The sequence below is a fragment of the Anabas testudineus genome, chromosome 24, assembly GCF_900324465.2.
Source record: "Anabas testudineus chromosome 24, fAnaTes1.2, whole genome shotgun sequence".
NCBI lineage: Eukaryota > Metazoa > Chordata > Actinopteri > Anabantiformes > Anabantidae > Anabas > Anabas testudineus.
In genome coordinates, this window is record NC_046632.1 from 2,372,986 (window position 1) to 2,386,727 (window position 13,742).

General features: G+C 38.4%; 1 long non-coding RNA gene across 2 annotated transcripts in view; it reads left to right on the forward strand.

Annotated features, from left to right (window-relative positions):
• The first annotated feature begins 3,391 nt into the window (after nucleotides 1–3,391).
• LOC113149438 overlaps nucleotides 3,392–13,742 on the forward strand; it is a 76,222-nt gene continuing 65,871 nt past the window's right edge. For both annotated transcript variants that reach the window (XR_003297579.1, XR_003297580.1), the window contains exons 1-2: nucleotides 3,392–3,447; nucleotides 5,021–5,122. This is a non-coding gene — a long non-coding RNA (uncharacterized LOC113149438). The remainder of the gene's footprint in view (nucleotides 3,448–5,020; nucleotides 5,123–13,742) is intronic.

Below are 13,742 nucleotides of genomic sequence, written 5' to 3' on the forward strand. Positions count from 1 at the left end.
TGTTTTTGGGATATTTAAGACAATATTTAATTATTGATTGAACATCATCACGTCACGTCTCAGTCTGCCAAGAATGATTTTAGATAATCTGTACAAACACAACAGAGCTGGCTTTATTCGGACGGTTTGTTTTCCTCTGGTGAATGTTTTCCACTTTTCTTTTTACTAAAAAAAAAAAAAAGACAGACAACGAGTCTCAGCGAAGGCAGTGGTGTCTCTGAACAAATCAATGAATCGGTGGAAAAAAAAAGAATCAGACCGAATTAGATTTTTATTAGATGCTGAGCAAATTTATTTAACTCCTATGGCCAAGATGAAAATAGTTACAAAGAACCCCTCAGACTTTGAGTCTACATTCTTTCTAAATCTAATCTCATTACTAGGAAAGAACTGTTGGGGAGTTGAAATTTAATTAACTTCCAAAGTGACACCATTTTGTCAATTGAGTTTTTATTAAAGTATTTTATTAACTAGTCCACTGAGAGCCCATCAACTCCAGAGCAGTGGATCTGTTAGAGAGAAACTGAACTTTAGGGCCTGCTGCTCTCTCTTACCTCCCCATAGATCGACCCCTGGTCCAGAAAGCTGCCATGTAAACTACAGTGGAAACATTCTCAATCTCATCAGCAGCTGGAGGTGTAAATCCATCAACTTGTCATTCTCTAACCATTGTTTTTATGCTATTTATGACCTACAAAAGACATTTGATGTATTTGCATTCTGTAGTTGCCTCTGTGTTACTAGTAGAGTTCACCTTTCACCCAGAGGATTCAAATTAACCAGAGGCACAGAGGAGTCACAGGTAATGATGCATGCATCACTGGAATGTAATATGTGTGGAAGTATTTGGTGGAGGCAGCCCAGTTGTTGCTGACTATATGAATACTACTGTGCGCTCGGGCCTTCTGTTTTGCAGAATAATCGGTCATTTGAATCTTTTCTTACTGCATAAATGTTATTTTTAATTGTGTTAACCGTCCTGCCACTGGTACTGTCCTACAAATTAAAAGCTGGAGAAGACCAGAACACTTTTTACCCCAAACACTGATTTAGACAATATGTATGCAGTAACCTAATAAAACATTTTACCTTTAGAATGAAAAGCTTTTTCATGCATTTAAAAGTCTAATAATAATAATAATAATAATAATAATAATAATAATAATAATAATAATAATAATAATAATAATAATAATAATAAATAACGGTTGTATTTATGATGGTCAATCACCAGATTCCTTTGTTACACACGTTCAAAGTCACTCATTGGGGCACAATTAGACTGGCAAGCAGTGTGTTTAATCTTGTTCTTCAGGTCTCGATCATGTGACTCCACCTCTCTCATCCTCTGCGCTTTCAGATCGCGTTCACCGTTCTTTTGGTTCCCTCATTGTTGGCTCTTTCTGCTCAGTTATTTGTGAACAAATCTACACAGAGGATGTCATGGGAGCAGGATTGCCTGGATTAAAAACAAAAAAAAATTGGTTGAAGGGATTTGGATGTGTGTGTGTGTGTGTGTGTGTCATGGTGTGGGCTTCTCTGTGTTATTCCAGGCCAGGTGACTGTGGTGAACGAGAGCAGCTCAGATGAAAATGTAAATATCTGTCAGTGGCAGATCATTGTTCCATGTGTTTGGAGTGAACAACTCCTATTATTGTTGTTAAAGGAGGGCCACGGGGGTCATGTGTATGTGGAGCCTGTTCTCTGGCTTCTGAGAGGGGTCCTGGCCTTTAGGTGTGGTGGTAGCTGCTGTGAATGAGGGTGGAGAGAGTTCAGTCGTTTTCCAATCTGTCTGTTTCTTCAGGTCCTAAACAGAAGCTCTTTGGATGTCTGCTCTGTTATTGCTGCGCTTCCTCGTCCTCTAAAAATGATTAATATGGTGAGAAAATGAGGAGCTGGGACTGGGTTCCCTACACACATCTGCGCAGTAAAGTGAATGTAATATACCTACTTTGCTTCACAGTAAGTGAGCCCAATGGCTGTCAGTCACCCCTTTAGAAACGGTTTCCTAATCCAGCAGTAATGACCCATCTAAGCAGTAAATCTCACAAGATGATTGATAGGTAAGCAGAAAAAAAATACTGCAACACATTTTGCAGCTTTTCCCTAACTGCAGCTTATCTTCCTACCACAGCTTGGTTATATTGGTTAATAAATGAATTAAAAAAAACTATTTCAATATTAGAAACTAATGTACAGAGAAATCGAAACATTTCACGGAAGTGTGTACGTGTAGATCTCGATGAAGTACATGCCAGGACAGTACAATGCAGACTGCTGTTCACATGTCTGGGGCCACTTACAAATGTCCTTGTTTTTTATGAAAACATACATGAAATGAGCGCGATGTAGCAAGAGGAGTAGGAAATATAGTCGCTGACAATGGAAATAATAACAACGTGTCCTGTTGCAGCAGTTACAGACTCTTGCACACACTGTTCATTTGAGGTTTGCTTCCTGAAACAGGTTGGACTGTTTTGATGGGCACTTCTAACACATCCTACAGAGGTAGCCATAATAATAATTGCTTATTATTATTATTTCAGTACACCTACATAATAATAATAATAATAATAATAATAATAATAATAATAATAATAATAATAATAATAATAATAATAATAATAATAATAATAATAAAAACAACAACAACAACACCAATAATAACAACAACAACAACAACAACAACAACAACAACAACAACAACTATTATTATTGTTATTATTAATGTGTATTAATGAATTAGAATAAATTAAATTAATGAATTAGATGTATAAACTAATTCGATTTTGCATAGAACATGAGACAAACATCTAGCCAGCATATAAACACCACACCTCTGGTACAGTTGCTGGTGACGGCGCCATGACAGTTACAGCAAATGAAGAGAAGCAGCAGCTAGACAACAACTTCAAGGTGCAGAAGTAAGTTGAAATGTTAGTAAAATAATAATCTAATGGAAGGTTGGGATAAATTAACAATGCAGTGTACTATATTATACGGTGACTCAGAGTGTCTGGTTATATCTCCATGGTGTTTATAGTGTCAAAAAAGTTAGCTAATGTAGCTACTTTGCGAGCTTAGCGGCTAACGTTAGCGCTTTGAGCTAACATTGAGTTAATCTAAAAGGTATCTTAACTCCACATGGCTAATTTACATACATCTACATACAAGTCTCATGTCAGTTTTCCTATACAATTACATAAGCTAAACTTTTATTTAAAGCTACCATATGCAGTTTAAGATGGGATGTCTGTTTTTATAGTGTGACTGGTTTTCCATAAATAAACCGGATGATTTTTTAAAAAAACAAGCTTATTAGATTACAAGTTCTCTTTTTTGTTCTTACTTTGGCTTTTGGTTGATTGCATGAAGAGGGAGAGAGAAGCTGAGAGAGGAGAAGGAGAGAAAGCAGGATGGAGTCAGCAGAAAGAGAGAAGGAACCAGGTGAGAAAGTGGTTAGGAAGTCAAGATTGCAGTGATTATGACAAGGCAGCTTATGTGTCATTATATTTTAATTTGGTGCTGGTAGTCCCTGAAGAAAGAAACTGTCTTACCTTTGTAAACTAAGTAATTGCTTTGTGACCTAACACCGGTACATTTTCTCAGATGTACTGCTTCTTTCTAGTTGAAGTGGATGATATCAGGACTGATGTGGTCAGGAGAGAGTAGTTGATAAAATGAATAACTCTTAATTATACAAAATCAGAGATATTAAAATTCCCAGTTGTTAATTCTAAACCATTGTGGAGTGAAGTCTAAGGGGGGTTTAAATATTTAGTGGTAACTCATGTTAAATACTAGACGTTCTTCTTTATTTAACTACTGATAATACTATCACTATTATTGTTGTTACACTTTCACAAGGCACTATTTGCATAAAACATTCTCGTTAGGGACCGCAACGTCTCATTAAGATCTATAGTGATTAGGATATCAGTATAGACAGAATACTAATTTGGAGCTGTGCTTTGGATGTTTGTAGGATGAAATTGGTTCCAATAAGGTGTAATCCACCTAGTACAGTATAGCATGACATTGCAAAATACAGTGACAGCCTTTCTTCATCAAGATCCCTACTCTCAAATCGTCTTCAGGATGTCAAGACTCAAATCTTCCACTCTAACACCACTAGAGTGGTCCTGCACCATCACCTTGCCTTCACTTGACACCTGAGTCTGCAGCTCACATTCTTTTTTGTGAGCTTTCCAGGCCACAGTCACCTGGCATGGAATAACACAGAGAAGCCCACACCAGCACCATGACGTTGTTGCCACACACACACACACACACACACACACACAGACATACACACACATCCAGATCCATTCAACCAAACTTAGATTGTCTGTCAAACATAATGCTAACATAACAAAAGGGTTTTCTAATGATCCTGATTGCAGGACTGAAGTCCACTGTTCATCTGTGTAGATATTTTGCTAAAAATAGTTGTTTCAAACTACAGTGGTCATTTATAACATTAGCAGTGTCTGATCAATGAAATGTATTTTTAATTGACCAAAAAACAGCTGTTCTTATAAAAACAAGGACATTTTTAAGTGACACCAAACTTTTGAATATATCTGTGTTAGATCCATCAAAGCTAACATTATATTTTTAGATACAAACTCCAGTTAAAAACATTCCATGGAGATGTTGTTTAAGTGAGCCAGGAGTAGCTACACATTGAGCTTTGTGTTACAACAAGTGGCTCCTGATTTATCTGTGCTTCTAGCTTGTTTTCTTAGAGCTGGGCACTGGACAACAAAAAATATGAACTGTCACTCTGCTGTTAAAAATACCAACTACAATGAAACAAAATCAAACTCTATCTATTGTGGCAACATAGCGTTCCTGGGGCATTTTATCTCCTTGTATCCATCAAATGAGGCATTTCTTACCCTTACTCAACTTGGTATTAATAGAAAACAGATTAAACAGTGCGTATAGGTCAAATTACTTGTAAAGGTAGGTATCATTAATAACAATAATATTTAATAATCTTTAATATGATTGACAGGACCAGAGTAAGTTGTCCCCCAGCTACATGGCCAGTGTGAGTGATGCTGCAGGGGAATCTGTGGAGAGACAAAGTAACGTTGGTTGAGCTCAAGGGGTTCAGGTAAGGCCTGCATCCTTTCATCTTTATAGCAAATGATGAGCATTCAGAATGTGGACTCCTCTATAAGGATTAGGGATCACAGAGTCATCTAGAATTACAACACGGGAGATGCATTACTAGTTGGATGGAAAGTGCCATATATCAGTCATGTTATAAATCAGATCCAGGATCTACTGGTGGATTTTATTAGTGACGCTACACAGCCATAGTTGTTACACGTAGATTTTTAGTTTTTACAACGTCAGGGTTAGAGTCTTTTTTTTTTTTTTACATTTTTAATAAACTTAAAAGAACAAACTCGTAGAACCATTATCTGAGAGCAGCAGCTGTTCAAGGGACTCTTCCTCTAAAAACCTGCAAAGCTGTTGTCTGGAAAATAAAGCGATTGCGGTCACATAATTTGATTATAATCATGGTAATTTTTGAAATATTATGCAAAATGTCAGAATGTCAAAGTTGTCTCTGTTTACTGTAAATTGTCAAATTAAAAAGGAAAACTAAACTATTTTAATTCCAAAAGAAATAACCAACAAGGCTCTTAACATATTTTCACCATATTAGTGTCAATAAAATTAGATCTTGAAGTGGTGGGTAAAATTTCAGCATGTGGTACTTTCCAAGCTTAAACCTTCCAGCTGTTTAGGTCTGTTCAGGCTTGACGTGAAAAACAGAACCTCAGCTTTGTCACAGTGTCTGTTATTGCAGTTTCAGCTCTTAAATACAGTATAAAGCCTGCACATGATGATAGTAATTATCTCAATAGTTTAAGTGCCACTTAGGAGTGAAGAATAGGGATTTGGCCACAACATAAGCGAGTGAGTATATCAAATGAGAAATATCATTATTTACAGTGTGAGCTCAGCAGCCAGCCAGGCACTAAATGAGGGTTTGATGTTTGCACTGACATCCACACACTGAGATAATTACTGCTCTCAGACTGGATGATGATACAGCACAGAGCTGATCACACTGTCTCCTTGCAGACTGAAAAATACATGTATAGATAGATGAGAACAGAAGACAGTCTAGCTTGGGCACACAGCTACATTCACAGAAAGTGATGGAAGTGTGTGTGTTGTAAAAGCAAGTGTGCCTACATGTGTGAGAGTGTGTGTTGACATTCTTCCGGTTGCCTGGTCACATTCAGTACTCCTCTATGTCTTGGTTATGAGAACGGTAAATGCCGTCATGGGTTGCTTCTTCCTGTAATTGCCTTTCAAACTCCCTTTGCACACACACACAAACACACACACACACACACACACACACACACACACACGCATGCACGCACGCAAATCTAAATGATCATGCCCTCCATGCTCTGTCAGTGTATCCCACCATTGCTGAGTACAAATAACAGTGTAGACAGGCTTCATTAACAGGGAACAGAGAGCAGAGGAAACCACACTGAGGACAGATGTTTCCAACCACCACTGGTTATAATTTGGACTCTATGGGGGAGCCTATTGTCTGAGAGGCCAATCTACTCAGGAAATCCATAAAAATCCCAAGTCCAACAATCGTTGTTCTAATAAAACTCGACTTGAAAAAAAAGGAGAACCTTGAACATTCTCCATTTAGACATAGTCATATTATATTTTTGGGTTGGAGGAGTTCTGCAACAGACCTCTGAAATAGACCTCTCTGACACTCTCAGAATACTGTCCTGATTTCATGGTGTACTGCAGAGATTCAAGATGCAGCAAAGCAACACCAGAACATACACTGCCCGTCCAAAAAATAAGTCACACGCTCTGGTTTGGTGGAAATTATGTGTCATACTCCCTGAATCACTCTTTCACAACTTGAGCCCGATGAATCCTGGTATTGTCATCTAGGTGTATTTCGTGCCATCAGGCAGTATATTCAGGTAGTCAGCTGACCTCATTCTTCTGGCACATAATGCTGCGGAACCTAGACTTGACCAACTGCAGCAACCCCAGATCATAGCACTGCCCCCACAGGCTTGTACGGTAGGCAGTAGGCATGATGGGTGCATCACTTCTCCCACCTCTCTTCTTACCCTGATGCGCTCATAACTCTAGAACAAGGTAAATCTGAACTCATCAGACCTCATGACCTTCTACCATTGGACAGAAGGATAATTTTACTTTTCTGAAACAGATTAACATCTTTTCCATGACCACAGGATGTGTCTTCTAACATGGTTGTTTAATCTACCCACTACATTAGTTAGGGTTTAATAACTTGTTCCCAGCTGAAACATAATCATGTATGCAGTAAATATCCAATCAGAGGCTCTTACCTACTTGCGTAGTTAAATCCAGTTGGTGACTTTTTTGGAGGGGCAGTGTATTTGAACCTCCTCCACTTTGTCAGTATTCTTTTCTGTCCAAGTTTCAGATTCTCTTCAGTGATCATGGAGCTGATTTTATTGTCACCTAAACAATGAAATATGTTTAAATTTCTCCCCAAATTATCGTGGTTGGTCAGTATCCATTTAAGCAAACTCCAGCTTTGATGGCTTTCTTTCAAAAACGAACTACTTCCTGATCACACATTTTCGTTGGCTCTTTTCTATCACTTTACATTTCCTCTGTGCTTAATCTTGGGTCAGTTTTCCTTTTGCAGCTGTGTGCGAGGAAAGTGGCTACAGTAGCATGCATGTTAAAGTTATAATAAAATATAATAATATGTATAATAATGTTAGAATGGGTTCAGTGGTGGTGTGGAAAGCGAAATGCTGCTGCTATGCAAGACAAAAAGAGCATTAAATTTTAACACCTTTGAATATGAAGCAGCACGGAGGAGAGTATGGCCAGAAAACAGGATTTGCTCTTTTTACGCCAAGTGAAGGACTTCATGCATCTTTGGGTATGATGAGATATACTAGAGATAATTAGTGTGGTTTTGTGGTTAACAATGGTGTGTCATGGTCAAGGGGGAGCTGAGCCAATTACATTCCATCCCTTACTTATGGTTATGAGTTTTGGATAGTAAAATTTATATGACGGCTGGTTAGTGTAGTGGTAACATCACCACCTCCCATGTGGGAGACGGGGTTCAATCTCAGCAGTGGCCTACCTCCAGTAGGGGTCCTTAGGCAAGACCTCCTTACGCTCACCCTGCCTACCATTGTACTGACATATGTAAGTCGCTTTGGATAAAAGCGTCTGCTAAATGACTAAATGTAAATAATATAATTCAAGCAGCTGAAATGACTCTGGAGAGAAAGGTACAACATTGTAAAACTGAGAAAGTGTATCAGTCACAGTGCAAGATGACCACCGAATTGCTATATAACTATAATCTAAACACTGTGACAGGCATCAACAACTTTTAACGAAGGCACGCATACCCAGTACATGAACCGTTTGTATTCCAGTGGAACAAAAGTAGCCTGTTATGTTGTTAGTTTTTTAGGGACATCAGAGGAGGTGGGCCTTGCTGGCATCTTTCCAAACAGTAAAACAGACCCTCTCCTCTGACCTCCTGTGTAACATTCCTCAAGGACATCCTGAAGACGAACAATGGCAGAGAACAAAGTTAGTCAGCGGTTCCCAAGGTCCCCTGCATCCCCACGCTCAACACTGACTATAATACCAGGATGGACATGACACTGTGCTAACACTGGACTCTGTTTGAGAGCAACACCCTCTGACAAGTTCTGGCTTCAAACACATCTGCTGAGACACATTAGTCACATCTGTTTCAGTCAAACTACAAAGAAGAACTTGGAGGTGGCTTCACTTCTGCTGAGACTTTCCAGTTTGAATTGAACTTCATGTTTACTGGAGACAGCATGAAACACTCACCTGCTGTTTGGTTAAATGGGGCAAATAGGTGATCTAAGAAATGTTTTGTGTAGTATGTTTAGTGTAACTGATGTTGTATACACACACTTAGTTGTTAATAATAATTTTACACTGGTTTACTATATGTTGAGTCACTTATTTGTGTAGTTTTGGCCATCAGTTATGTCCTGTCCCAACCCAGAAACCAGAGACACAGGACAACTGTGAGTACAAGTTCAAACAGTTCGTGTTTATTTCACCTCACAATAACAGTCAGGGTAATCCATCAGGCTTGAGTGAGGTTCAGACAGTGGTCAGTAATGACAAATAGGAAGAGTTTAGAATTGCAAGGAGCAGACTGTGCATTAAGACTGAGTCAGTTACTAGTAGTGACGAGGAAAAAGGCAAAATTCCATGGAAGCAAACAAAAAGGTAGAGAAATGCTGGAAGGTTTACAGGGGAAGAATACATACATGAGAATAAAATGAAAACATGATAGTGTCCACTGCAAGGTTATGTGTTGAATTCTGGTTCAGTCACAGCTACTGGAGAATCTGCTACCACTTTACCCAGCATGTACATTATTCCCTACACTTTATTTAGTCTGCCAAGCCATATACAGTAGATAATACTACTGTGGCATGCTGCTCCACCTTGTAAACATGTGCTTGTTGGCTAGATTCATGTCTGTGCTGGTGATCAGAGCTTTTTTAAAAGTCAACTGTCACATGAAACTCTGTGGTTTGGAGTATAGTTTCACTCCCAGTTTGTTCAAAGCATCCTTATTTTACCATTTACTGATTGCCTTTTCTGTTGTCATTTCTCACAAGTGATAAGAAATGCAATCTTAGTGTCACCATGCTGCCAGATCATAAAATCTAGTTATTATAATGTTATAATTACAGAAATAATGGGTGATGAATGTAAGAATTTTTACTTCATCAGTGTTTTAACCTAACTTTTTGTTTTGTGGTATACAGTGGCAAGAAAAAGTATGTGCACCTTTTGGAATTTCATTTTTCTGCAATAAGTTGTCATAAAATGTACAAATATAATGTGCCTAATGTCAAAAAAAAAAAAAAAGACAGTGGAGAGTGAAAAAAGTATGTGAACGATGACTTCAAACAGCTAGTGTCAGGTGTTAACATTAGTTAAGAAAATTAGTTTGTAGGTGTGGACTAGAGCTACTTCGACTAACAGAAAACACTTTGAATAAGAAGAATACACTTATGTGAGCCATGCCTTGCCAAAAGGAGCTTTCAGAGGATCTATGATCAAGACTTGTTGATTTACATAAAGCTGAAAAGGCTTACAAAGTGATGGCAAACACTATAGAAATTCATCCGTCTACAGTTTGGCAAACAATTTACAGATGGAGACACTTTGGGACTGTGGCTACTCTAACAAGAAGTGGGCGGTCAGTCAAAATGAACTCAAGAGCACAACAGACACTCATTAATAAAGTAAAGAAGAAACCTGAGTGATAAACCAGTACTTATTTCCAGGGCATATGTCTCAATAAAGACAGATTTTTTTGTGTTATTATTTTAGGCACAATATATTTGTTAATATCTTTGACTTCGAGATTCAAGATTCAAAAAACTTTATTAATTCTTTAGGGAAATTGTTTAGACGAAGATCAGATCACACAAATCAATTCCACTGTAGTTGTAGATCTATATATCACATTTTGCTGAGTATATTGCCCCTTTTGTGTTTCTTCATCTGCCATCATACTCAAGGCAGAGAGGACTCACTTGGATAGATTGGGATAATGAAATTGGTAGGTCTTTATATTTTGATGTAAAATTAAGAACTACAACCTCAATCCAAAAATGCTTCCAGAGGATATTTAAATGACACTGTTCTATGGTCACTGTTCCCTACATGCCGCAGATCATTAAACAGGCCACACACACCACACACGCACAGATAAACTTTCTGTGATCTTGTCTATTAGTGTAAGTATCAGAACACCAAACTAAAAGTAGACAGCCTCAGAAATGTGGTTTGTGTTTGCAGGCATTTGCGTGCATACATGTGTGACCACATGGCTCCTCCTGTAAGATCTAGAAACATTTTCTAAACTTGATTAGGGATGTCTGCACACCACAGTTCACTGCTAGCTCACAGCACAGCCATCTGCTTCCGTTTGTCATACGCACAACACAGATTTTATCTCCACTAGAAACAGTCTGCCTTTCAGCTTTGTCATCAGTGTAGAGGAAGATTAGCCTTTGATTTATACAGGATTCAGAGATATATAATTATACCCACAAGCACTGGTCTTTTAGCCATGCTAGCAGCAAATCAGTAGGTTTCAAATATCTTGACAACTACTGATGGTAGTTTGTACAGACACACGTCATACCCCAAAGGATGTATGAATGGTGACTTTAGTGATTAATGGATTTTCCATTCGGCATTTTGGTGAAAGCCTACACTGATCTGTTAATACTCACTTATTCATGTCAGATATTACAAGCTGCTCCATCTACAATTTGTTTGTAATTGCATGGTTCTGACATAAATGTTACTATTGTATGGCAATGCTCTGTTTTAGAGGCAGTATAACTGCAAAAAGCTGTCTCTATTATTGGTGGATTTTGTTGCCTAATTTTATGCCTAATTGTGCTATGAGTTAACACACACTGTTGAGAATTTAACCATCAAAGCACTCACCTGAAATCATCAAAAATAAGCCAGACAAGTCAGATAAAGATAAGTAGCAAAATTAACAGCCATGCTGTCCATTGTAAACATAAATCAATAGTTTACAGATCCAGCTTCAACCTCAACCTACTCTACTTATTGTGGGTGTGCACAGTTTTCTTGCCATTATTGTACATACATTTGACTGATGGCAGTGACTTACACATTACATTTAGTTTTTTTGGCAGATGCTTTTATTCAAAGCATATTACAAATTAGGTACAAAACAAGTAACAAATCAGAGACAATACATTTGAAGCAATGCCATGAGCAGATAAGGGACATTTTTTTTGCTTGGCTTTTATTTTTTAAGTAAAATAGAAGTTGTAGAAGAGTTCTGTCCTAGTTAGGTACCCTGTTCCATCACTGTGACAATGCTGATCCTCAAAGCTTTTATTGGAACCTTTTTCTGTGAGGCGTATGGATGACCAGGCACTGTTACAGCTGGACTTCAGACATCGATTAAGGTGCTCAGGTAGAAGGGTACTACCACTTTCTAGGACACTTGACCACTCTCAAATGTTAGAGCTTTGAATCAGATGGGGACAGCCACTGGAAGCCAGTTCTGAGTTATGAACAGTGGTGTGATGTTTACTTTTAGGTTGATCAAAAAGTAAACATGCTGCTGTATTTTATATCTTCTGGAGAAGTTTAATTTCACATGATGGGACTGTCATGGACACTAGATCACAGCATTCTGATATGTGAGGGTAGAAAAGAGTGTTTTATCTGTTGGTTGTGACATGTGGCTGCCTGAAGAGAGAACCAGAAAGCAGTACATGGAATTTGAGTGTGGGGAATGAGAGCTGTCAGTCGGGATTGACTGTACCTTGTTCAGCAGCTTCTTCCTATGGAGGTCAGACAGGCTGCTTAATGTAGTTTCAATGATGTTACTACCAACCTTTGCCATCCCATTTGATTAACACTGACAGAGTGAAACCAAAAGATAAAAGAAAATGTAAGGACACTTTCAATAAAACTACAGAACTTTAACAGTTTACTCTGTAAAACAATGTCATTAAGTTCTGTCAACCTGAAACTTGGATACCCTTTGTAGACCAAAAAGACACAGCTGACTTTTCTTGCACACCCTGTTTGTGTTTTTGATGCCATGGTATTCAAAGGATGTATTCAGAGGATGCTGTAGAGGAAAACGTCAAGTTGTCAGCAGTGAGAAGCCCCGCCCCACCTCCCTGACCTGATGGATGAGGAGTGTGAGAGAAGGTGAAATTAGAAGAGATTGCAGTGGGTGTTGCAGTGTTCTCTGGGATAGTTCAGATTTTGGGAGGTGCCATTAGCTGAACAGCTGATTTTGTAGCAAATGTTGGGATAAAGTTCGCATTTTTAACAGCAGTTCCACATGGCAAGGTAAAATGAAGCAGATTAAGGTTCTCTGGATGAAAATATACCTGTGGGAGTACGGTTGTCCTATGCTGCCCTTGCTTGGTAACCTTACACAGGTACACTCCTAGGGCTTTATGCAAGTAGGTCTTCAGACAAGGAGGACTGAACACTAGGGCTGATGCTTCTGCAGAACAACTGTCTTACCCTTTGTAGACTAAAAAGACTTCTTAAGTAACTAGTTAATACCCTGTAGTTGAAACTGCTCCACTGTTGAAAGACAAACAATTTTTTGTGGCATTGTTAGTTCAAAGATGTTAAATGCTTGATGAGTTGAAACTAACAACAACAAACCAAACAGGTAAAAGCTTCATAAGAAGAGCAAAACTGTCTAGCTATAACTACCCAAACTGTACAAAACACAATCTTGCAGAGCAATCTGTCCAGTTGTAGTTATTTTGTGTGGGAATACCCAATCAATTAGTTTAACTGAAACACATTGTACCACACACTAAATCATGATCATAAAGTTAACATGAAGTCATTGAGCTTCTGGGTAACTTGACTAATTGGATGCTAACCACTAACTAGCTAGTTTACCTCTTCCAGGTGAACTGAAGTGTCTTTTATTTCCACAAATTGCAACCAGCTCTTAGATCAGTGATTTATAAAATAAACTTTGACACTGCTTCTCATTCACCCATTCGCACACACACATCTTGTCTGGAAACTGAAGGGAAAGTTACAGCAATGGATTGTCGCAATCCACCATCTTTTCACTCGCATTGGTACGCTTACTGAAGTTCTCAATT